This window comes from Taeniopygia guttata, chromosome 2 (assembly GCF_048771995.1).
Source record: "Taeniopygia guttata chromosome 2, bTaeGut7.mat, whole genome shotgun sequence".
Classification (NCBI taxonomy): Eukaryota; Metazoa; Chordata; class Aves; order Passeriformes; family Estrildidae; genus Taeniopygia; species Taeniopygia guttata.
The window spans coordinates 94,336,910-94,361,679 of NC_133026.1; the positions used below are offsets into that span (position 1 = coordinate 94,336,910).

The following is a 24,770-nucleotide window of genomic DNA, read 5'->3' on the forward strand; positions in this document are numbered from 1 at the left end:
GAAGAGACTGAACTGTCTCTGTTCAACCATTGGTTAAAGTCTGGTTTTGTTTGTGCCTTGATATTTGTTTTAGTAATGCTCTGTATCAGTGAATACATATTTGGTGTCCTGCAGAATGCAGCTTAAATTGTGTGCAGAGAGGTGCAGTCCAAGACTTCTGATGGAGCACTTAAAGATTCAAGAGATTTGCATTCTGAATAAGAAGATCCTCAGTTCTGTGTATATACTGATATCCTGGTACACTTGGCTACTGCACAGATTACCAGTGTTGGTGGGATAGGTTGTTTCTTTTCATTTCTTTGCCTTCATGGGTCCAGCGGTAGAATAAAATATTTTGGTAGCTGAATGGATAACTATATTTAAAATAGCAAATACTTAGCAATAGAGTGTTTTAAAAGCAAAACACCAGCATCAGTGTCCTGACCATACACCCCTCGACAATAATGGACAAAACACCACAATTCAGAAGTAAAACTTTGTCATTGATTAGAAAAAATTGTAGTTAAGCAAACATTGTGCTGTTTGATGCAAGAATAGAAATGTGTCAGCTTTTTGCTAACCCCAGTGTGTAAGCGGGAGTGTAGTTGCCTTACAGTCTTGTCATGGTATTCCCCAATTAAGTGCTCCCATCACAACCACTCTGCTTCTTGTTCTCTCCACTTTTGCCCTCCCCTTCCCCACTTTGATGGAGAGCAGACTTGGAGGCCCAAAGGCAAAGATCATTGGTTGAGATAAGAACAATTTACTGAAAACAGCAAAGGGACAAGAAAATAAGCAGTAACAAAGGGCGCAAGAAAAGAAACAATTCACACGGAAAACACAACCAGTAATGGACAGCTCCCAGTGCTGGGGAAGGAACCACTTCTCCCAGGAAGAGAGTCTTTTTTCTGTGCCCTGGCAGTGATGTGAGGTGGTACAGAATAACCTCCATGTCCTAGCCATGCCCCCTCCTGGATACTAGAAAAATTAACCCTGTCCTGGCTGGAACCAGGACATCTGCCCATAGAAAATCTGTCATAATTAAGTTGCTGCAGACAACTGTGCAAGTCTTACACCAGATTTAAGAGCAGCTATTTTCTGCCTTTCTGCCTTTCTTTCTTTTTTTTTTTTTTTTTTGAGTTGTTTTTGGTGCAGACACTGCAAAAGCTGCTTTGGACCCTTTCCAAAAAGTTATTGAAATCAGTCTTCAGTAACTGTATTGGTTTTTACTGTGCACCAAGGTTACTGAGCTGCATGAGCAGACAGCTGTGTTAAAAACAGGATTTGAGGATTTTAGAAGGTGTCTTTTTACAGTTTGACTAAATAAGGTGTATAAAAGCATGCATACATCTAGTATTAACTACTTTTATCCTAATCTTCTGCCTCTTTTTCTCTCCAGCTGTGGTCCTGCTGGTCAGTTTTGAAATCAGTAGCAGCTCTCCAACATTTATCATGTCAAACCTCTGAAGAGAAGAGAGGTATTGGGTGCCCCACAGTTGCTGGCACTGCTAATTAGAAATACAAGTACATGTCTTTTGAGCAGGGTGGTGTTTTGTACTTCTATACAAAGGAGGTGGTAATTTTTGATGAAGTTGCTTGGTATTTTCCCGATGAAGTATTGTTCTCAGCAGAAACAAAACCCATATGTCAAAAATAGACTTCTATCTGTCTAAAGCTTCAAGACAGTCATGTTTGAACTAAACTTTTTCAGCTTTTGTGTGAAATAGAATTTTAAAAGGACATGCAGGTGCCAAAGCTGCTTTTACTACATCCACCACAGCATTCTATCCACCATAGTGTGAGGCCTGGTTTCAAGCCTATCCCCTACCTACGTTAGACCAGTCACTAGAACCAGGTGAGTTAAGACACTAAGACATGATTTGCTTTGGGGTAGATCTCTTATTTCTTCTCTTGAAACATGTTATTTCATGTTCACACTGACACAGACCTTCAGTAATTCAGCCTAGGTGGATGTGGGAGGGGAGGGGTAGGATTAATTTTGTCATGCCTGTCTTTGCTTTCTGTTTTAGGAGTAGATTTTGGATGTCTAGAACAATTGTGTCAGGATACTTTTATGAATTCCAGGTAGCTGTAGGAAAGGCACTTTTTGCAGAGTTCTTTAGACTGAGATATGCTTTTAATTTGCTTACATTAGAATATGTGATGGAGAAGGAAAATATTTCAGAGAAAAGAGCTTGCAACTAGGGTGAGCTTTTTTAAAAAATGAAGTATCATAGTAAATACCTGGAGGAGGACTTGGGAACTTGCAGCTGATAAAGAACATATGACCTACACTTAATTTGTTATGACAAAAAGTTAAATATTTATTTTATTACATGGCTTTTTTTTTTTTTTTAATATACTATTATTGACTATCAGAATAGCTGGCCAAAGAAGCTTGAAAGCTGTAGTTCCTTCAGCAAGGGTAAAGACATAGAACTATTATTGTAGGATTTCTGTGAACTCCATATGAATTTGTGTGGTCTGTTTTATTCCCAGAATTCCCAAGAGATGACCCCTGCCTTCCTCACAGTATCTTTTCATAAGGGAAACTTTTCTGAATGTACATAACTGGATAAGTGCCTTCAGCATTAACAAGCTTATTAACCACTAATCCAGCACAACAATTCTTAGTGCAGCTGCTGCAGAAATGCACAGTGAGGAAGCAGAAAAACTGTGCCTGAAGACAGAAAAACAAATAACAGTGTAGTGATAATTGCCTCCTGTAGGTACTGCAATGTGGCAGTCATCAGAAACCTATTCACTGCATCTGCCTTTCCCTCTCTCCCTGATGAGTTTCCTTCATCCCCGCCATGCTAGCCTGCCTACAACCTTTTAGAGAAGTTCTCTGGATTCTGGCTGGAATGCTAGCAGTAATTAGATAAAACATTGCTATCAATTTCTGTGAAGAGAAATAAATTTATTGCCTTAGTTGAATTCAAGCCAAACTTAGCTTTTTCAATATATAAGTAGTTGGCTGAACAGATAAACAGCTGGGAAAAGTAATTTTGCTTTATCTACCTTCAGACAGGACAAAAGGTAACAAACTGAAATGGCTAAGGAATCGGAAATCTGTCACTTTAACACTGGCTTGTTTAATCATGGTCAGATACTTCACCCTCTGCATAAACTGCTGAGTACCCACTTCTTGTGTCTTACCTTGTCAGGCTGAGGAGCCCTCCCAGAGAAAGGTCACACTTTTAGCTGATGGTAGGTTGCTGCTGGCATGAGTCAGGACAGGATGAAATCCTGATGCATGTATCTTCCAATGTCAGCTGGAATTTTTTGTGGGTGTGCAAGGAGTGGGAGATCAGCACTTCCAAATTAATCCAATGCGCACTGGGGCGTACTGGGCACTTGGATTTGATAAGTGACCCACCTTGTGTCTGAAGCCCGTGATCTGACTGAGGGTTAGTGATGGCTTGCAACAATTCTGCTCTAAGAGTTGTATAAGAGTTATACAGTGGAATATATATTGCAAAGAAAAAACAAGGAATCAGAAATCAGAGTTTTGAAATTGAGTGAATCATAGGACTTAGGGCAAGCTCAAATGACTAAGCAAAGCTATTGAATTTGATGCTCCATCAAGATGTAAGAGTGTATTTGGTGTGATTGTGACTCAGCACTTGCTGGTGAGTCATTCCTCATTCCTCATCACTGGGACCTCAGTGCTGTTGGTTTTTGGGCTGAAAAAGAAAAGCCAAGTGGGAAGATATTTAAACCTACAGAGAAAATTTAAACTTCGTGAATACAAAGGAGAAGGGGGAACTTGTACCCCCAGTTATATTATTTTTCTTGAGAGACTATTTTTAACTTTTGAATCTGTTATTTTCAATGGAATGAGATTAATTTTCCCAGTGTTACTTATAGTGGATGCTTTTTTTTCAGATCATTCATTTGTGACTACATAAAACTATCAAAGCTTTAAGGCAATGTATTTTGCTTTTCCACGGTTCTTTCACAGAGATGAGTTTAAAATATTTCATGCCGATAACTTGGTTGTGAGAAGACAATAATAGTAGAGAAGAATTGAAATCAATAAGTACAAATAGGAGAATAAAAGTCTGAGAATATACAAGTATTTAATGAACTTTGTATGTCTAGTAGAAACTGCAGAACATATCAGCAGTTATAATGTCCTAAGAAGGTGAGGACTTCAGGGGAAATGAGAGGTGAAAAGCAGTGAAATCCTCACCAGAACTCTGATAATTTGTGTTCATCCCATTGCAAGTCAGTAATGGAATAACAGTGTAAGGGGTTCTATCATCTCTATACAGCCAGAACAAGGGTATTCCCCTTCAGCCACAGTGATGACCAGGATGACAGTGTAAATCTTTTTGTGAAGCTTCAAACTTAGCTATTAATAGAGATGGGTTTGTTTGTGGGGATGATTGGGTGTATTGGTGTGTTACCCGGTTTTACCAGATATGGAGATCAGGAGGGAAACCCCTTTTTCCTTTTCTGTTCTATTTGGCAAGTCTGGCAGAGACCATGGGGGAGCTGTAGTTTGTGTTGCAATGGGCAGCTGCTTGGGAATGCCTGGGGATCCCAATTAACAAGTTCTTTGGACTCCTGCAGGGCCAAGGCACTGGCAGTGCTATGTAATTTTTCTTCTTCCTGTGTCAAATTGAAGTTGTTTTTTTGGTCTTTTTATTGCAGGTCCTGTATATTATGATCCATTCCTACCCATGTCTATGGTACTAGCTGTATGTATAGGTTATAAAGAATTTCTAAATGCAGCATTAATTCAAAAAAGTAGCAAAATCTGGGCTGTTTTTCTAAATGCAGCTTTTTAAACCGTTTTCTGCAGGTGATGTGCTGCAAAATACCTGCAGTGTCAGATCTTGCTGTTCTTTTTTAATCAAAGGATATGATAAAATCACTTAATGTGGCAAAGACACTGTCATATGTGCTCATTACTTGTTTTGATCTCCAGACTCTGAGTTTTGTTTTCAAATGTAAGTGTCTCCATGGGATTTGTGAACCTCTGATGGGCAGGTGGTTTGTACATTAGGTACAAAAGCATGCCAGTGTTCCCACTAGAAACTTTGACTATCTAGCAATGCTATGTTAAGGAACATAAAAGAAGATGATTAGGGACAGACAAGGTCTAGGAAACACATCTGGAGGATTTAATAAATGAGGACAGTAATTTTAAGGGTTATATAATTCTTTCCTTACACACACCCTTTCAGCACTATGGGGAATTATCACTGGTATTTGATTTATGTTTAGAAGTAATATATCTTATGCTCATGCTTTTATTACATATAGTTGGTACTTTTCCAGATTGTTAAGTAATTATGTTTAAGTGGTGACTGAGCTAATGTGGAGCCTGGCTTAGAGTCTGAAGGAATGGATATATGGCAAAGCCCATAAGACCTGATTCAAAAAGATCTTTTACTTCAAAAAGCCCATAATTAGTTTTATGCAAATTATAGAGGAGGATATCTTGGTAAAGCAGGGAGAAACAAAGGAAGGTCCCAAGTTAATTATTCTTTCATCCTTATTTTGTTACAGCACATGAGTCTGGTGATGGCTCTGGCATAAGAACACCTGTGTGCTGGTGTGAGCCCTTCTCTGCTACATCCCCATAGCATGCTGGTGCCATGCTTTCAGATGAGATCAAGAAATGTAGTCCTGGGGGTTCTACTTCAAAATGTTATCTAAGGATTTAGGTTTTAAGAGCTGTTAAAACTAACTTTAAATTTCTGTACTTGTAGTGGAAAACAAGTGTCTAAATAACGATTTAGTGGGTTGCTTTGTTTTTTTTCCCTCTCAAAATTATAATAACAAAGGACTTTAATTTCATATACTACATACACTTGGGTATTGAGTATCTTGAGTATTTTATGATAGATGAACAGAGAACAGTTCTGATTCTCAGCAGTTTTTACAGATTCTCAACAGGGGTTACAGATTTTGTCCTTTTTTTTCACATTAGAAAAAGACTGGAGTGTTTTGATGATACTGCATAACAAAATTGCACAGAAATTACCCATTTTCTATTTTGAAGGGCCAAGATTTAATTTCAGCTGCTTTAGCTGAAATTAACTAATCCCACTGTATCTTGCATATCTTTCAGGTGAAAACTTTAACCTGTTTCACTGGAAATGTTCTGATTAGTTCCAGCTTCAGAGTATTTTAAAACCAGAACAAAGCAGCAAACTGCTAGCAAATCTGAGCCAAGAGAATTAAAGTGTGCAAGGGATTAGACACAAGGACTCTGAGAAGCAGGGCTGTAGTCAGGGTTTAGGCCAGATCTAGCTCAACCTAGAAATCCTGTTGGTTTGAACAAGGTATTTCCCAGTTCTTGGCAGTTGCTTGTCTTGGTACACCCCAAAATCAAAGTGTTGTGGTATTATTTGTTATTCAAAAATTGCTCAATAAAGGACTATTCTGCATGGCTTCTTCACTTTTGTTGTGTTTCTGTTTAGCTGAAGCCAATCTGAAAACACTTCAGCTGTGCTAGAAAACAAATATGAAGCCAGTTGTCTTAATATGTTTTTTATTCAGATTTTAATGGGACAGAAGCTTTTTCACTATTAGATACAAAATATTAAGAAAGGTGTATGAGAGAGTGAATTTTCTGTTCGAGTAATGGTTTTGTTCTTCCAAGAGGGACCAGCCTCCAAAGTAACCTTTTCAATATCTGTTTGTTTCTGCTTGCAAAATGATGACTGTTCCTTAGTAAGGAGTCCATGCTCCTGTTTGGGAGGCAGACATTAAGAAAGCAAGTCAAGCCATATTTGTCCTCTCCACCTCATACTTTCGAGCAAATGCTTGTAATTTAATTAGCATGGGATTTTAACTACTCTCCACATGAAAGACAAGGGAAGAGTAGGGCTGATATTTGATAAATGCATGATTTGGGATTTTTTTGTCTACGGTCTTCTGGTTTGTCTTTGTATCTGCTGCAGATTGTAGGAGTAGGATGGGAGATGTGAGATGTTATTTAGGCTGCAGAAATTTCAGTTTGAAACTCTTTTCTCTGTCTAGGCGGGAGTAGATATGCTGAAAGAGAATGGGTTATTTTTAGGATTTTTTAAAGGATGAAGAATCTTTTTCACTGGGAAAAGGCCATATATGTGTTACTTCCCCCTTTCCACCATTCACTGGGTGAATCAGAGTCCAGTTATGCACTTCTGCATATACCTGAACTTGTGGTATTTGGGGGTTCTAAGAATAACTGTGATGTAAATAATATGTTGTGAATGAGTTTTCCTATGGCATTATGCATTTCTTCCTGGAGGAGACCTTGCAATTTTACGGCTTCTGTGGTGTTATCTATTACATTACTGCAGCAATGAATGGATGCAGAAGACAAGTGTCTGTTACTTACCTCTACTCTACGTTTAAGGTGCTAGACCACTACTTTTCTCCTTCTCTCTGGGATGCATTGAAAATATGGTAAAGGTGGAAGCTATTACCATCAAGTGTAATACAGTTTGGTTATGTAAAGATCTTTGTAATTTTATTTTCCTGTGTTCTTTGCTAGTAAAGAACCAATGAAAATCTTTTCTATGCTCTTGGAATGTTAGTGTTTCTAGCTGCTCTTTTATAATCTCCATGTAGCCAGACACTGTTGATTTATTGTTACTGGTCACTAAAAGAAAGATTCAAAAGGTTAATGAAAGCCTTTCGTACACCTGATTTTGAAGCGTACATGTTTGTGTCAGCAGTTAAATCTCTGCATATAATCAAATAACCCTGCTTTTTATGGACTCTTGCTCTCCTCCATTCCATACAGTTTGCAATCAGTATAATGAATTGGGTTTTTTTGCATGGAAATTGAATCCACTCTATTCACATGCATTGGATTTAGCATGGCATGCTACATACCAATAGAGAATAGCAATGGGCAATGCTATTCACAAGTATTTCTGTAGCTCTTATACTGTCTTGCTCTGAAAGGAGCCTACCAAACAGATCTTGTTTTTCTTTGTTTAGGCTTTGAGACCTGAAGAATAGAGAAGAAAAACTGAGCCACAGTGGAAAAGACTGATCAAACAATTTGTTTTGCACAACTCCTTTTCCTGTACCACACTTCAATTTCAAAGAAACATCTGTGCTGTCAGTTTTCCTCAATAATAGTTGCATGTTTAGTGGTTAAGTAGTTTCAGACACACTTATTTGCTTTGCACATGGACTTTATAAGAATACTACTTCTTTCTGTGGGCATTTGGTTATTGAAACACATATTGATTTTTCACTGGTATTGGGTTTGTTTTGGAACTGGGAGAAAATGGCTTACTTGCAGCTGTTAAGGGGGGGAGGGCTTGGCATTTCAAAGCATTTGAAGATTTGCCTTCAATTAATGATAGCTCCATATCTGGCACATTCTGCTTAGTTATGAACATTCTGCTCTCTTCAGCAGAGAAGAAAGTTTTTTTGTGTACAAATGGAAATTGGTTTCTCCCTCCTTAATATGCCTATCAAAATTCAAGACTGGGCACTGGGATTCAAGATCTTGCCTAGTTACTTGGGTACCTTGTCAATAAAGAAAGCTGTTATTCCTGTGCCAGAGGGATATAAGGCAGAAGCAGACTATTATCATGTGAGAAGCTTTATTTCCAAATGTATTGTGCTGTGATGGAGCAAGGTCCTCACTTATGTAAATGTTTAAACAGCATTATCACTGGATGGGTATTTCTGGAATATTAAACAGTTGTACTGTGAAAGCCTTGTCTGTGTAGAAGAACATTCTCCAGCAGTCCTTCAAATTGTTTAGTACTACTTAAATTGTCCAATACTTCTTCATACTCTTCTAGTAAATATTGATCAATAGATGATCAATATGAGAGTTTGATCTGTTCGCACCAAAATTGCGGGGTGATATTGGTATCTTCAATAGAAACACATTATTTTCTCATGTAATCTTTGTTTAAAAATAAAAAAACTCAAAGCTCAATGTTTGAAAAACATTTTGTCTATTGTAAATAAAGTGGTCTACAGCTCCCTCATGGAGGAAGCATAGGGGCAGGACTGATCTCTTCTCTGTGGTGGCAGATATAGGAACTGAGAGAATGACCTGAAGCTGTGTCAGGGGAGGTTTAGGTTGGATATTGGGAAATTTTTTTTTACCCAGAGAGTGACTGGGCATTGGAACAGGCTCCCCAGGGAAGTGGTCACATCACCAAGCCTGACAGAGCTCAAGAAGAGTTTGAATAATACTCTCAGGCACATGGTGTGATTTTTGGGGCTGTCCTGTGCAGGGCTGGGAGCTGGACTTGGATAATCCTTGTGGATCACCCTTCCAACAGAGAATATTCTATGCTCTATATCAAATTAAATCCCTTGTTCCAGATTATTTGCTTGGTTTTGTGACTTTGACTTTGCTTGATTACCAATGTCAGTTTGGAAGAAGAGGTGGCCTGTTTTTACTGAGGAGGGTATGCAGGGTATTGCTCTTGCTTGGATCACTTAAGTTGCTATTTGAATGCAGTGACTGAAATGCACAGGAGGCAAGATAGATAATAGCTACAGAAAATATTCAGAAAGAGTGATGTGGTGGGCTGACCCCAGCCCACAGCAAAACTCCTGCCCTAATCATCTTTCCCTATCCTATCAAATATGTGTAATGATTTCTTGGGAAGACAAATGCCATCATGAACGTCCCCACACCCTATCCATTTCCTTGATAATTTATTGCTAAACATGGCATTGTGTGGAATGGAATGTCTGTTTTGTCAGTGGCAGTAGCTGTCCCAGCTGTGTCCCCTTCTAGCCTTTTGCCTACTTCTGACCTGCTGGCCTCTGAGTGTATGGGAGGTTGGAGAGAAAACCTTGGTTCTTGCCTTGGCAAGAACTATTCAGCATAAGCCAAAAAGTTGGTGTGGTACAAACACTGTTTCAACTTCAAATGCAGAGAACAGATTATATAGGTTGCTACGAAGAAAGAAGAAAACTCAGTGAAAATAAATAGGTTTTAGGAAACCTTAATTGCATGAATCTGCCTTTGCATCTTAGTAGCATAAAAAATTACCATCGGAGATAAGTGAAGAAGTAAAAAATCTGTTAGGTGACTTCCCAATTGCATACTGACTTTAATTAGTGTACTGCTGTCTGTAAATGAATGAAATGATACCCTAATGACTGAAATATTTCTTAGAGTGCATAGATTTTTGCATGATGGAATGTATTTGAACTTTAATTACAAGAGTAAAATATAGCTTGACAGGTTCCTCAGGACAATGTCTCTTGTGTTATTAATTTCTAATTATTAACTGTAGTTCTGACAAAAATATTACCCAAATTAAAGTAGGATGCCATCTGGGATCTCAGTATTGTGTAAGTAGCACTCAGTGAGACTTCTTGCAAAGTGGAAGAAAGGCTTGAAGTACAGGCAGAAAAAAATCCATTCCTGACTCTGGGAAAGCTTTTCTCTGTTCTGGAAGCAGCTGATTCTGAGACAGATGCCGAGTTAAACTTGGATGAAGAATACTGTATTTAGTTGTATGTTTATTTATTTGGTTTATTGTGGCTGGTCAGTTTTACATATTACTTGTAATAGTATATGTTCTGCCAGCGCTCAAGTGCCCAAATTCTTAGTCTCTGAGAGAAGCAGAGAAAGATGGAAAGAACAAAAGAGATTCTGCATGTTCTCCTTGTATTTGTCCTGTTTGCAGTTATTTGTTGCTAAAAACATAAAGCTTTGCTTGGAGGTGAAAATTGTTAATCATTACGTGGGTGAGGAACTTGCCATTCTGCCCTTGCTGAAATGAATGATCCTTTGCAGACTCTGCAGCACTCAAAGCTTCTGCAATACCTCTTTATTTAATCCTGATCTCTTACCCTTGTGAAAACAGTCCACAAATGTTTTAGTTTAAATCCACATTGATTGTGGGCACACACTATTGTTACTCTGAGGTTGGATAATTAGTTAGATGTTTTTAAGCAGTTACAAGCTGACCAAATATAAGATGCAGTATTTCTCTTACTCTTGGGCAAAAAGATGGCTTTCTATTTATTTTGGTATTTCCTGTCTAGAAATGTTCCTTTTGACTGGTCCTTACGCAGTGATTTTCCTCAAGTTCTGTGTGACTCTGATAAAGACCTCTCCTTATCTGTCTTTTTGTTAAGACTTCTTTACAAATGGAAGCACTTTGTTTACAGACAGATATCTTTATAGCACAGTGAGGATTTCTTATTCTGCAGTGATGCCTAATTATCCAAGGAGCACAGGAAAGATGCAAGTAGCTCTGAGTGTTTTGGAAATTAAGGCTATTTGCCTTTTGTTCCTGGTTAGCAGCTGATAGACGACCCTTTCTCCAGTTTGGGCTGTTGCAGAAGAGACTGCTAGTATGTTCATGTTAAAAATTGGACCAAATATTTATATGCATATTTTGATAAGCTCTTGACATCTTTTTGCATTGTTAATTCTCTACAGAACAGAGACACATAATGTAATATTAATGAAGATGGTGCAATTAGTAATGTGTCACTTTGCTTGGATACATCCTCACTGTTTATGTATCAGTCAATGTTGATGAAGGGAGAAGAGACAGAGGGGTGAAGTGGTTGAATGGATTTTGGCTCAGCCATCTCTGCATGAGGTCCAGACTAGTTCTTTTTAGGCTCTGGGGTTTCATGGATATGGCTTAATAAATGTAAAGGAGCAATAAAATATATGTATGTAATTTCTATATAACTAAATTGTGCACTGAGCTGACATTTACTGCATACATATGTTTGTGTATATATGCAAAAAACATGAGTTGTATGTATATGATGTCTAAATGTGTAAATTTAATGTATGTTAAGTAGCAGCTCCTTACAATTCAAGTAGTAGGATATTTGGTAATTAAAGTGTCCAAGGATTTCTGTCTAGTTTCCTAGGCAGGAAACTAAAATGTGTATAGTGAGTTTAATTTTGAATCCATAGAGTATCGTCTACCAACTGGAGACTACAAAATCTATTTTAATGTAAGTGCCCCTATATTGATGTTTTATGTAGAAGTTCAGGATTTTAGAAAATAAGGTTTTGCAAAATATGTTAAAACATGTGAGTAGCAGTCACGCAGAAGTTAGGAGCTGAAATACGGTCATAGAGTTGGTGAAGTTTTGTGAATTATCAAAAGCGATGTCCATTCGTGTTGCATCTAATGAATTAATTCATGCTTTATTTCAGATAGAAAATCTTTCTGGCAGTGGAAGTGCCTTCATCAAGCACCTTAGTGTTCCATAGGCATAATCTGTAAGAGTCTAATGGATTTATCAGTGTTACTGTTGTTGTTTTATTTCTTTATTTTTATAGAACTTGCTATGGTAACTCTCCTGCTGGTAGCAGACTGGCAGCCACTCCGTGATCAGCTCATTGTAGACAGCAGTCAAGAGATGTGACCCAGCATGGTTCCTCTCTGAGTTATTATTGTGATTTTGTTTTACTTTCCCCAGTCTAAAAGGGTCTCTGTGGCTGCATAGGTATTTCCTGCCTTTCATGTGGGGAAATCTGATGCTTGACATGGAATAAACAACATGCTGTTCAGTGCTGAAAATGCAGATGGATGCAACAATGCCTTGCAGTCCTTCTCTGTGTTAGAAATAGTAGAAGACATTTAAATTTCCCTCAAATGGCTTTTTCTTGGCAGAGATTTAGACAGCACTAGAAGCACAGAACAATAAAGTGTGGGGGTTCCAGGCCCAGCTGTGCCTGGGTGGATCAGCAGAGACAGTCTCACAGCACCTTTCTCATGCAAACTTTGGTAAATGTTAAGCAGACTTACAGAAGGCTGCAGATCAAAAGGCCTTGGATAGCAGAAGGGTTGGATGAAATTCTGTAAGAACACAGGGTGAAATGTGATAATAGCCCACTGTTTTTTTTTAGGGGTTTTTTTTGTGTGTTTTTTTTATTTTATTTTTTTTCCCCTTTCTCCACAGCTCCTAATTTTCTGTAGTGAAGGCCAGGCTCAAAATGAGATACCAGTGTCTGGTTCCTGTTGAACAAAGCAAATCCTCCACCCTCCAAGTGAGACTATTCAGTAACGTTAATCTGTGTATGGGTGGTTTAGGTAAGACTTAACTTTTACAAAATGTATAACCTGTGTATTGACCTCCAGAAAAGGGATGTACTCTACATTTACAAAGAGAAAAAAAAATCAAATGAGCATTTAAATAGATTTTTTTTTATTGTGGAACAACTTTTTTTTCTGCATAGAAAAAGATCCTGTATTTCATCACTATAGAAATGTTATGTTCTTTTTCACTCAAGCAGACTAAAACTTACAGGATGAATGATTTCAATAAAAGTGAATGTTGGTTTTAAATGCAGTTCTCTAAAACATATCCTGGGGTAAACCCAAATGCTTCTGTGTACTATATCTGAATTACAAAAACAGCAGGACCTAAGTTGAACTATAAAACAGCAGGATCAAAGTGAGAAACTTTTAAAGGAAAGCTAACAGGTGATGTACAGTGGGGCAATCAACACTAATTCCCACTGAGACAGCACTAGGCCGTGCCCCTGGTGTGCTGCAATTGATAAGTGATTGTAAGGCTGCATGGAGAGAAAAAGAATATAAAAATTCTTGTAATGGCATAATAAAGTAGGTCTACTCTTGGAATTGTCACCATAGGATTTTCAAGCACTCAAAAGTAAGCATTCAAAGCAACAGTTGGTGAAATCATCTTCTGCAACCGGGGCTCCTTGTTACAAAGGGGCATGTGGCTTGCTGCAGTGTTGGTGCCCAGGTGCCAGTGCTGATGCTGCCTGCCTACCATTTATTGTGGTAGCATCATTATGCTGGGGTAGGCTTTTATCTAAGTGCTTCTTCTGAAATGCCTCAGAGCAAAGAAGCTCAAAGGATGAGATGGGCGACAAGATGAAACACTGGCATGCTTCCAGGTAGAGTGTTTTTTTTGTTGTTGAAAAGGAGAGTGTTAATTGGCATTTTAAATAGAAGTGCTTTGTTTGGAAAGGAAAAAAGAGGGATGTTGTGTGAAAATCTCAGCTTTACTTGCCATGGTGGAAGGAAGCTGGGATGCATATATCTTCCCCAAAGCTGGAACCAACTGCGTAGAGCGTCAGGCATATTGGCAATACTCTATGTTCTAAACTTTTCATAGATTTTCCGTAGTGTAGTTATAAAAGTTTGCAGAAGTTCCGAGAGTTGTCAGAAAGTTTTGGTTTTAAGTTGTGTTTTTTTTTTTTTTTCTCACATTAGCACAGAGCCAGTGCACAGTGATTCTCTTCTCATAAACTGAAATTGGTGCATCCATGAATAAGTCCCAGCTCTGACAAGGATGCCTTTCCTAGCATAAACAGTGGACTTCATTCGGTCATTGTTACTTTTTCAGAATGCCTAGCAAGCCAAATTGTACTTAATTACAGTGAAGATAAATCTGAATCCCTTTGCCTTGTTGAGAAAGACACTGAATCCTACACAGCCTGTTATCCTCTCAGTTCATAGGATTGCACCAGGAGTGAAAACATATTGTCCTCTTTGCCTTGGAAAAATGTGAAGAGAAATAAGACTTCACCAACTCGGGTCATCTCTGTTTTTTCTGTTCCAGACAGTGGAGTTTTTTTGAATCAAAAACCAGGCTGAGACTTTGCCACCAACTGTGCAGTTTCATTACAGTATCTATATTGCAGTCCTGCCTTGCTCTGATGGCATGCATCTTCTGAATCTCCCCATGAATGTTGAGAAATTCAGGCTGTTTTTTATCCATCTTCCCTCTTTCATGTCTGACTAACACATTTTGAGTTCAGTGATCACAGGAGAAGGCTGCCGTGGCATGCTAACCCTGATCTCCGTGCTCAGAGGACAGAGTGGTTATATTGATGAACAGGTCCCTGGGGTGGTGCTCAAAGGTGGGAGGTTACAGTGCAAGCCCAGACACAACTTGTTTGTAATCTTCCTGTGTAAGAGAGACACCAGAAGCTGTCTTGTGTAACTTATTTCTTACATTTAATCAAAATCTTTCATTTATGAAGCCAAATAGAGAGAAATGTGTAAATATTGTATATAAAAAGATTTAATATTTTAGTAAAACTCTGTCAGCTGTAGTTGAATCAGTTAGTGAAAGAACCACAAGGAAATAGCAGCCCAATTTGTTATAAGACCTGTATTTTCATCTGAGTTTCTTTAAAGAGTGTTGCTATATAATTCTGCCATTAGCAAGGTCTGTGCATCACCATAATGTGCCTGTAAACAGGATTTGAAAGTGGTTGTGCTTCATTAGATGAAGACAGTAATTCACTGGGCACTCAGACCTGCATTGAGCTCTCTTTTGGGATGCAGTCTGGGTGCTGCTGATGTTCCAGTCAGGGGAAGCAGAAATTATTTGGTACCTAAACAAGTGTATCCAAAAAAATCCCCAAAATTTAGCATGAGTACATACTAATTTGTTGAAGTGGATGTGGCTTCTCTCCACATATTGCATTCTGGGGTATATTTATTTTCATCGTGGTCTTTGTAAGCTACTTGTATTCAGCAGATGCTCTGTCCTCCTGGAAAGGATAAACTTCTGTGGTTAATAAGCTGTTAAATGTTTATTTCTGAGAATTTCTGTAATATACTGGGTCCTGCAAAAAATATATACACTTAAAAAAGTGATTAACTTTCCATTCAAAACTATTTTAACTTCTCAAGCTTTGTATCTTAGTCTAAATTTGCTTCAGGCTGGGCATGGCTAATAGGGGATACAACTTTGGCCACCAAGGGTCTGAACACTCAGTTTTTATTGAAGTAACCTTTCTATCTTAGGCACATTAAAAAAAAGATGTTCTGATTATTTAATCCTGTTTCCATTAGTCCTCTTCTTTCAACTTGCCACCTCTGCCCTTTGTGTCTCTCAGGGCAAGGAATGGGAAGTGGCTTGAGGTTTTCTTTCTAGTGGGAGTACTAAATTGAGGGATACCATTCCTAAACCATGACAGGTGAGTGAAAAAAGCCCACATAGTGTTCTCTGTACTCTTACAACTTTAAAATCTTGCTTAATACACAGAAAAACTATGCACCAATACTTCATAAAGGTCTTATGTTTTGACACAGAAAAATTTATTTTCAAGATGAGAATGGTTTAGTACTTAGGTTAGTTTTAAAACTCTCCATGCTAGTGAAATGGTTATTTTTGGAAATCAAAGAGAGACTTTTAGTGTAGTTAGCACACATTCTAATTAGCATATTTCTATGCTTAAGAGAGTTATGATGCTATTGTAACAGGGTTTTTTCCCCTGAATAAAAACCCACCATTTATTTCTTCTGGCAGGACTGATTCTCCTTTTAGGAAGACCCTGAAATAATTACATAATGAAAACACTCAGTGGTTGTTTTGTGGGTGGTTTTTTTTGCATTTTTTTGTGGGGTTTTGTTGTTGTTGTTGCACTTTTGTGCTCTGCCTATTGTGTAATTTTTCATACCCTTTCATAATCCAAAATGTAATCTCATTCTACATGCACCTCTATTTTTAACTTTTTTTTACAAAATGTTTTACTTCTTTGTTGTTTGTTTTAGGGTGAATCACACTATGTGTTTTTGATGTTACTCCTATGCTGTGTTGTTGAGTTAACTGAGCTTATAGGTTGGTTTTCATGCCTGGCAATGCAACATGATCTATTGTATTTAAACTCAAGGGGGAAATAGTGTTAATTATCATCTTCTTTAATAAAGTTATAGGCATTTCTTATTTTGCATTAAAAAAGTCCACAGTTTATTAACTTTTTGATTGAATCAGTGTGAAAAAACTTGAAAAGGACTTTAAGGGGAGGGAGAGGTTGCCATCTTACCTAGAGTGTATCTGTTATTTTTCTGTCCTTTATGTAACAGACATCAGCAGTGATTGGTGAGACTGTAAGTAAAGGTCGCTGTGTGGGTCAGTAACCATCATTTCATGGGGTCCTACTCCCTGCTGTTACACTGCAGTTCAATGCATGGCTTCTTTTATTTCATATGAATTTATGAATTTTTCTAGAAGAGAATATGCAAATTTGCACACAACGTATAGTTTTACCCTCTATAAATTATCAACACTCAATTAAAGATCTTCTCTTTATTTTTGCCAGATGCAGAAGATTAATGATAGCCATTCAAAAAATGTTATTGATCAGAAATCTGCTGCTTTGCATTGAATACTTGAATACTTGCGTCTTCAAATTTAAAGTATATTGCTAACTTTATTTAAAAGCCATTCATCATTAGTGTGTACAGGCTTTAACCTCTACCTGAAAAAAGGCCTTTCTCTTGAAAAGTCTCCAGAGCACATTGTGAACGGTGCACAAATGTGACTAGACTCCCTTGAAGTCAAAAGCAATACTTATAATTGACATAGATGGGACCAGATTGACAAATGTATGTACAAGGATTGTTTCTCCCGCCAGTGAACTGAAACCCCTTCAGGGGGTGAGGCCCAGTCTCTGTTTCACCAATTTTCTGGCTGTATAACTTCATTGATTTCCACTGCACAACCATGACATGTGAAATGGAGTGGACAATCAGGCCCTAGGGATGTGGTTGCACAGTCAGCTCTGCCTTGTGCTTTGGGGTGAGAAGCATAAAAGGAAGTACGTGCTCTCCTCACAAACACCTCTGCAAGCTGGGCACCACGCCTGTGGCTCCTCTCCTCCTGTGTGCTGTATTCAGGCAGCTGGTATTCTCTTTGTAAAGGGTTCAGCAGAGATTTGGGCACCTGGTACAGAAATCCAGCAAAAGTGCATGTGGGGGTTAGATCTAGGCAGTTGTATATAGTGTTCATGTCAAGAAACCCAGCTTCCTTCTGTAGTTGGAAAAATCCAATATTCTTTAATAAAACTTCACTCAGCCAGGAGTGTGTCATCTCACAGAAGGTGTTTTGTGCATCCTACTTTAGGTTCATAGATGCATCCCATAAGTAATGATGAAAATATGTCTTTAATAACATAGCTTAGGAGGTACCAATCAAGTAAATTTGCAGATTTTTGTCATTGTAACTAAGTTAAATCAGCATAGAATAATGCCTTTTGAAAACATTTCATTCTAGAAAAGAGCAATCTATAATTTCACTGCCCATTTAATTTTCTATGTGATATATTTAATCAATATTCTCCATAAGATAAACAGAAAATTTCTGCCAAGAAAAATTTTATTTTACTGATGGCAGCAACAAGGAATGATGGGAACATCCTCAATATATTTTGAAATTCATGGTAGCATGTAGCAGAAAATCCTACTTGAAAAATTCAAATTTACTTGAATGCCACAGTAACATCATGTGGGTTGCAGTCTATGTCATGTCTTCTATATAAAGATACTGAAATGCAGGAAAGATTTCTAGGTTGAAAGGAGAAGTCCCTTCTGCAGATGTTTGCCAGAATTAATGCTAACTGCAGTCTTCCTAGTCCTTCTCTTTTGCAAGAGGTGAAAGTGGGCTTATTATTTATGCAGTTAGAATGCTCTCGTAGATCTAATCCAGGCACAGCTTGCTCAGGAATGACAAGCAAAGAGCAGATCTGTGTGGTGCTTCTCTGTGGCAGCCTGCAGACTTGGGAAGTTCCCATTGTAAATAACTGTGTCACAGGCTGGGGTGCCTTTCCCTCTGGTTTTAAGAACCCCTTAAGGCTGGTAGAGCACGCAGAGATCAGCTGAGACCCAAAGTGTGACAATGCCCTCTCCTCCCTCCACCAGGCAGGAGGGCTGTCCCTACTCCCGTTGGGTCGTGCTGATCCCATGCAAGGCTTCCTTACATGATACAAAGCACCAGCCAGAGCAGCTGTCAGCCTGGTGGCAGTGCCAAAATGCCACTGAAGGAACTGAGCTGGGGTGAGCATTTGTTCTGCAGCCTGTGCTGACAGATTGGAGACACTGCTGTTAAGCTGCAACTGTTGTAGAACATTTTGTAATGGTGTAAATGACTTGTAATGTTTTGCAGCTGTAGGATCCACTTAGCAAGGTCTTAGGTCTCCCTTCAAGTAAGTTGGATGCTGGCAGATGCAGTGTTTGTCTCCAACTGTAAATACTCTCAAAGTTTGGAGATGAGTGATTTTTCTATGGGTATTCATTTGAATCAGAATCAGACCTTTACTTATCCGTCCAATAAAGTATAGACTTCCTATAACATATTAATCTTCTGTTTAGAGATAGTACATTTTTTCCCCCACAACGGACTATTTATACCCATACCAAAGTGAAGAATTGAGTTCATTTGCTCTCCATGTGCTGCAGTGATAGCAGCAGATGTGCTAATGCACCTTCAGCTTTTCCACGTTAGTATTTCTTGTCTCGTGATATCCCTGTGCTCCCATGGGTACTGGCTGAATAACAGGGGAAATGACTAAAAGGAAATCTTGATTTATAGCAGCTGGATGCAGCATCTCAAACCAGCTCCTAAACATCCAAGTCTTCATGAGTGGGAGAGAAAAATCTGTTTCCTGAGCTGAGGATGCTAAGGTGCTTCTGCATGTTTGCACATTTAGTTCTGTGAAAGAAGACAGATGTAGGAGCCTGAAAATTAGGAGTGTGAAAGCAGTCTGAGCTGATTCAGCATGTACTGGGTTCAGGTGAGGGTGGAAAATTTGGCTGATTTTCTTCATCAGACAAGAAGACAGACTGTTAACACAGTCCACACAGTGTTGTATTTTAGGCTGGTGACCAAACCAGTGTTTGTAACACACCAGTGTTTTTGCTATCAATGAAAAGTCCTTACAAAGCATCAAGGCTTTCTCACTTTGCCACCTCAGTGATGTGGGAATCCAGGGCTTCCCTCTGTCTGCCCTGGAGGGCCTGGGACCCTGGCAGGAGGTCAGGAACCCCCCTCTACAGAGCCCTGAGAGACACTGTCTCTGATCTCTGTCCATGGAAAAGAGTTTTCAATCTTACAGGATGAATTACAAGCTCTGAGTGTTTGATATAAGTAATAATTAAGTGTGGCACGGGTGCAAACGTAAAATTTTAGGTTTCCAGATTAGGGGTTCAGAGGGGACAAGATGGAGGAAATTGGGTGTGTCTTGTCCTTTTCCTCCTTCTTCATGCCCTCCATGTTTCACTGTAGTGTTGGCATTTTTCTGTTGGTTTAGGCTGGGGACACACTGTTCAACGTAGATGACAGATATTGGCACATTATTGTAAATATAGCACAGGTAGTTTCTGGTATATAATGTTTGTAACATCCCACTGGGGGCAGAGGCCCACACGCTGCCCTGCAGGACAGACCTGCGGCAGGGCAGCAGAACATGTTAGAGATAAGCAAAAATAAACAACCTTGAAACCAGCACAGACGAATTATGGCTTCTTCTTTGGCAACGGGGCAGACAGAGACTTTCTACTATCTCGGAATCACCAATACCCACAGATTCCGACACAGTGAGAACTCTGGGCAAGATGCTAGGAGGGGATGGAGCTGGGATAGCTGACTCTAATTGACCAAATGCATGTCTCATAGCATATGATGTTATGCTTAGCAATAAAATTGTGTGTGTGGGGGGGTGGAGGGTGTGGTAAAAGGGGGAGACTTTTTCCCAGGATAGCTGTTTCTGGGGCATCACTCTGGCTGGGTATGAGTCCTTTGGTGATGTGAGGTTCCTTTTCCTCATTTCTTTTTCATCACTTATTGAACTGTCTGTGTCTTGATCCTTTATGTACTTTTTGCCCTTCCAATTCTCTCCCCTGTTCTGCTTGGGGGTTAAGTGATTCGCCTGTCAGCTGTGGTCAATCTACCACATGCACTGTGATTTGAAATGAGACTAGTGAGGACTCTGTTATATTTAATGCTCAGTGCTCAGTATCACCTTATGAATCCTTCATTTTTCTTGTAACTGTATTATTAGCTGTGGTATCACAGACTCAGCTTATATTTTTGACTGATAAGATCAAGCTTGGTTAGCTATTGGCCTCATGCAGACCTAAGTAAGATCAAGTATATGTTGACAGCAGACTATCATATGCTTGTTCAATTGAATGAGATTGTGCAGAAAGCCTGGGTGAAGAGGTTGAGGTATTCTCCCAAGAGAGCATCTTTATCCCTAGGGGAAGGGGTCACAGGCAATGAATCATTCCTCTTTATGGTCCAGTAAGTCACAAATCATGGTTTGCTCAGTGCTGTGGCTTTAGTGGGAAGGTGAATTATGTCACACCAGACACCCTGTGTGCTTTCTGCAGGGAAATATGTATATTTCAGCCTCATCAGGCTGAAGAGACAACATTGGTCAGTGCTTTTCTGAAAAAGTGATTTAGCCACTGCGCTATTGCATAAAATAAGTACTCTAACCACTGGGAAACAGAAGTATTTGTGTCTGTAGTGTTTTAAAATGCTCAATTCTTGAAGTGTGCATGAAACATCCATTGTACATGCCTCTCAGATTAAATCCTTCTAGGGAGCTGGGAAGAACATGTAGTCCTGTGTGACCACTGGGATGATGTTACTCCAAACTCCAGGGCCCATATTCCTGTTTTTCAGCTGATAAGGATTAAGCCCAGGAGGATATGTATTAATATACATGGCAACATAGTTTACAGGGTTCTTCTAACAGATTTTTATAAAGTGTGGGATTAACTCTCCTAATGAGTTATTACTTGATTCACTATTAGTTAGAAAGATTCTACAGAAGTAAGGATCCAGCTCCCCAGTTCCAGACCACTGACTTAGAAAATTACACAGGGCCTAACCAGTAAGGCCAAGGATGTTGGTTTATATATGGGTGGAAAATGAAAGAATAAGCTGGTGGACAGAACTTTGTGCAAAAAGTTTGTCTTAAATTGAACTAGAAAATGAGAAACACATGTCAACCTTTCACAGATATGTACTTGGATTTTGCTTGCAGTTATCCATCTGGGAAATGTGAAACAGTCCTTATTTTTCCTGCAAATTTGTAACAAAATGAATTTTTATGTCTCTCTATAAAAAAAATATATTTTTTAGCATCTCAGGTTGTTTTATTGAAAAATGTACATCTCAAATTGGGATTTTTAAATTTCAATTTTTGAGGTTTGGCTGTGGAACAATTTTCTATTTGACATAAATAATTTTGGGAGGAGGCTTGTGTCCTGGACTTTGTGAAATACTAAGGGTTTGAAATTCTGTCATTGTCTAAGAAAAAGGAATGACTGCTGTTAGGGATGTTGTTCTTTAAGTCTCTTCCCCCCAGTCAGTAAATAATTTATTTATTAACAAATAAATCTGGTGCTTCCTTCACATAGCTGTAAAAAAAACTTACAACTTACCAAATTGCTATCTTCTGTTACTCATAACTTCAATGTGCAGTTCTACTGTAGTCCTTGTTACCAAGTATGCCACGGTTAAATATTGTGTGACATGTTTGAATTCATTACAGAAAAAGAAAACTCTCAACAAACTTCCACATGCAAAGATAAATATATATATGTACAGTTAGCCAGTGCTCTAGTTTGTGCTTAAATGTGGAAACCTAGCCATATTTTGTATTGTTAGATTTCTAAATGGCTTTTGCATGTGATTCATACAAGGCATTTTTGCGTATTAGTCAACTTTTAACTTTGCTTACTAAACAATTTGTTTTTGCTTATGTAAGTATGCTCAAATGTGTTTTTTTTTTGTATTGCTGTCATCAGGGATAAATGTGCAGGTATGGAAGAGAGAGAACATTTGCTCTCAAGACTGCATTTGCTAGGAGTGAGTTGGATGTATTCAATTTCATCTTTTTGTTGACGGTGGCTAAAAGCATGAGATACCTTTCTTCACTGACAGGTTTAAGCGAAACAAAAGGAGATTCAAATATCCATGGAGATTTTTCCTTTGAGACTCTGATAGTAAATATCAAATAATGTTTACCAAATTGGTTATTCCATTTCATTGCAGGGTCAACAACTGCAAAAGTTGGCTTGTTTTTTATAGCAGTTTAGGTAGCAATGATCTTACCCTTTTATTTCCCCTCTCAAACCCTCCTTTTTGGCTTAAGTTTTTGGTTTTGGCTATTTTTTCTCCAGCATTTACTCTATCCCATCACCCTGTTTCAGGAACTTAAAACAAGCCAAAATATTTACCTTTTTCCTTGGAAGCATGTAATAAATACGCAATTTTCTCAATTATAAATCTTGCTAGCCTGTTTATGTGATAACTGAAATACTGATGAATGAAAAATATAAAAGTTCACAGAAATAGTTGCTTTTTCCAAATACTGAACAGAAATTCTATTATGCAAAAGAATGTTACACCACTCCTAAATGTTTTTACAGATTGTACAGTGCTGCTTGTTTACCTTTTACAACTTTATTGCCTTTTGCAATAGGACTTTAAAGAATTGTATTTGTTTCCTCAATAAAACAGGAATTATCATATTAGCAATAGAAACAGGTGTCACTGTTTTAGCCAGTTATCACACCAAGCAAATTACCTGAATCCTTGAAGACATTTTATATACCTATTGTATTTTGCCAAATGTGAAAAATACAGACTTAATGGGTGAAAGACAAATTCCAAGTGCCTCATGGGCCAGGCATGGATTTGTCCATTCACACCTAATAAAAATAGTCTTCTTATTTTAGAAAAAATATTTAAGAATCTGGATGTGAGTGCAAATGTACATGGATTGTTGAATTAGATACTTTGTCTGCAGCACATTGGTCTCCTTCATGTGGAAGCCCTGGGTAACTAAAGGAAGGATAAATGTTTTAAGAGCAATGGCTGAAAGACTTGCACCAAACTGATGGAGCAAAAAGCAAAATCTGTCTTCAGCCTTTCCAAGGAGACTGGAAGAGGAGTGGTGGTGGAAGGTACAGGTGATGGATCTGGGGGAGAGGAGGAAATGCAACGAAAAGATTGGCAAGCAGACCTGCAACGTTATTGCATTGCTCAAGATGTGGTGACATATATTTAAGATGAATTTCTAGCAAAAGGAAAAATGAAAAATTTAGGCCACCCATCTAAACATGGAAAGGAAACAGTCCAGAAAAGAAAGAAGAAACTCAGATAGGACTGTGTGAGGCTTGGAGAAGCTTTCGATGCAAGGCAAAACTGGTGGAAGTTGCTAAAGGCAATGGTGGCATGAGGATTGCTTGCAAATTGATGGGCAAATGGCTGAGGTGAGTTGTACCAACAGAACAGTGCCACTTGCTATCTCTAGAACACTTTTGTGTCAGACTCTGAATGGTGGTTACTGCAGTGAAGGCAAAGCAACCAGCTGGATGAACATTTGCTTCTCCAGAGGGAAAGCCTCTGAAATTTTATGGGTTTAGTTATACTCCAGAAATTCTATTCTCTTGCCTAGTTTTCTCTTTTTTTCTTTTTTTTAAATTAAAAATTGAAATGTTTGACTGTTTTACTTAAAGTTTTAGATGGGCAGAAGTGATTGCTGTGACTGCAATTAGTATAATTTCCCCAGCTCTCTGCATAAGTCTTCAAGCCTTTACCTAGGAAGTCCCTTAAATTTGAATGCATCTATGTTCTTGTCAGCTGACTCATGGCAGGAAGGTTGCGCTGGAAAGAGATTTGGATGTTTGGTTGGCTGAAGGAGTGACGTATTGATTCCCAGGAATAGCAAGTATAAATAATGCATATAAATGCATCAAATCCAATGCTGAATTAAGGATTGGTTTCTGCTTGTGATATTGAAGGAGGGAGAGACAATCTGGATTTCAAAGACATGTATATTTCTGTGCAGATTTCTAAACACAAGATTAGCTGGGACTCTCGCATATTTCTATTTTGTTTTAGGGAAAGGTAACAGTAGTTAAACATGGAAATAAAGACTTTTTCCTTTTTTTTGCCTTGGCAAATATATTTGTGAGCCTTTCTGCCTTGAGACAACAAATGACTGCAACACTATTTCAAAAGCAGGTATCTCAGGAATCACGTACTCTCTACAGCCCTTATGCAGAATATGCAAGCAAATACTGCCTGTGGCA

General features: G+C 38.5%; 2 long non-coding RNA genes across 3 annotated transcripts in view; one reads left to right on the plus strand and one right to left on the minus strand.

Annotated features, from left to right (window-relative positions):
- LOC121469511 (uncharacterized) overlaps positions 1-3,540 on the minus strand; it is a 66,247-nt gene extending 62,707 nt beyond the window's left edge. The window contains exon 1 of one of the 2 annotated variants that reach the window (XR_012054060.1): positions 3,139-3,540. This is a non-coding gene — a long non-coding RNA (uncharacterized lncRNA). The remainder of the gene's footprint in view (positions 1-3,138) is intronic. The other variant, XR_012054059.1, reaches the window with a different exon arrangement.
- LOC140682392 (uncharacterized) overlaps positions 1-24,770 on the plus strand; it is a 124,546-nt gene that overhangs the window by 34,740 nt on the left and 65,036 nt on the right. The gene's annotated exons all lie outside the window — the stretch shown is intronic.